We start from the raw sequence: 2,154 nt of genomic DNA on the forward strand, positions 1-2,154 counted from the left end.
CGAGACACATACTTGAACTCTACAAAAGACAGACTTGGGACCTTCCAGCTACAGATGAACTCTCTTGCCAAAGCCAAATGGCTGCTGAACTTTGGGGTAGTTACATGATAGTGAGGAAAACACAAGATTAATTAATTGCTGTTCAAAACTAATCTCATTACTCTCAAAATACCTATGGAAAATTGATTGATTGTACAATCTCTTGACTTCTCAACTCTTACCCTTAACTCTCCTTACTACTCTGACTTTGTTTTGCTACTTCTCTAGCCTATATATTTTCTTCTAATACTTTCACCCACCCTAAATTTTCACCACAAATGATACAGTCACCCAGTGACCCCCCCCCTTTTCTTATAAAAACAGATGGGGGAGATGTTGGGTATTGGGCTATACACAGTCTGGTCTCCAGTCGAGCTGAGGTGTGGAACCCCAGGACCCGGTGGTGATAATTCACCTACATGGGATGGAAGTTCTCTCATGTCTCCTGGAACTCTGGCTCCTGTCTAAGTTACCACCCCCACAACCCCCACAAGAGAAGTGTGTGGCTATAGTCACATAGGCAATATCCCAAGCTTCTGACCTTCAGGTAAAGGCATTTGCTGTACAAACCTGGAGAGAAGAGTTTACTCACCAAAACCCATGCAAAAATCCAGAAGCAGAAATACAATGCAGAATACTCTTACAAAGAAACAAAATGCAGAGATAGGATGCTGGTGCAAAATTTTTTGGTATGCTAGGCAATATATAAATGAGGCAGCATGGAAGAAACAGTGAATGACCATACCACAAAAAGTGTAAGTCAAAAATGGCCAGCCTGGTCTACAAAGTGAGTTCCAGGTCAGCCAGGGCTATACAGAGAAACCCTGTCTCGAAAAAACAAAAAAAAAAAAAAACAAAACAAAACAAAACAAAAAATGGATCCTCAAAGTTTTCATGGCCTGGGCCACCTTGGGTGAGAACTGGGCAGACGGTCCCATGGTCCCCAGAGGATTCTCCATACCACAAGAGCCCTAGCACACCCAGGATCTTAGGATCACTGGTGAGTGGAACACAACATCTGTTACTTAACAACCAGGTGGTGTAGCCTCCTCCAGCCTGAAGTGGGCTGATGCAGACCTTGTCACCACTGAGGTGGGGCCACCTGTAGTGGTGCAGCTTTCTGACTTGGCTGCCCTGCTCTTCTGCTCCCTGCTGAGAGGCTGAACTTGTCTTCCTGAGACATTCCTGAATAAGCAACAGCCTGGCGACCAAGTGCTGACAGCATGGCGACAAAGCACCAAGGATTGACTGGCTGGCCGGGGTGGGGGGGAGGGGGCTTAGTAAACTCATAGGCCTTGATCAGACAAAAATTTGTCTTGGTTTCATTCTTTTCTCACCATCTAGTCTCTCTCTTTTTCAGCCCCAGCCTGCCTTCCAGGAATACCCGGTTCATGTAGGTCACGGGCTGGCCTGCTACTACAGATTGGCCCCCTAACCGGGGGCCTGAAAATGGCGAAAAAACACTGAGGGACCGCTGTCTTGTGTGGAGCTCCATGAGAAGAGAAGAATAAGAGGATCGTATCGGGCCCAATGAGCAACAGGTATTTATGCTAGCACTGGTTTTAAACTTCATTTTTTAAAGTGTTGCTGGAGGTGCGATAGGATACGGGCTAAGTTGGAACAGTGCTGACCTGGCACTGATTCTACTTAGGGTTTGGCAGCAAAATATGTGTGGGACTAGAAACTTCAAAACAGGCGATTGTCCACAGTCAAGGACTGCATCAGGCGAGAGGAATAAGGTTTAAAATAATAAAATAAAATAAAATAAAATAAAATAAAATAAAATAGAGGAAAATGGATTTGAAACTCTCCCAGAGACAGAGAGAAATTGGGGGACGCCCTGCTTTATTCTCTCTGGCCCCTACAGGAAAAGTTCTCTGTCCTCTTTGTGTTGTCTAATGTCTGGTGCACCAATCCATTCACGTGTCAATTCATGTGTGTTTTGTTTTGTTGTCTGAATGACTGAATGTTCTGTGTTTCATGTTGGAAAATAAAAATGGCTAAAACTTTATCTGCTGATTCAGCAAAGCCCGAGAGTGGCCCACACTTTAGCCAAGAATCAAGCACAGCAGGAGAGCCCCTGCTGAAAAAACTGTTTTTAAAGAAAAGAAGTCT

The sequence above is a fragment of the Mus musculus genome, chromosome 19 (assembly GCF_000001635.26).
Source record: "Mus musculus strain C57BL/6J chromosome 19, GRCm38.p6 C57BL/6J".
Lineage (NCBI taxonomy): Eukaryota > Metazoa > Chordata > Mammalia > Rodentia > Muridae > Mus > Mus musculus.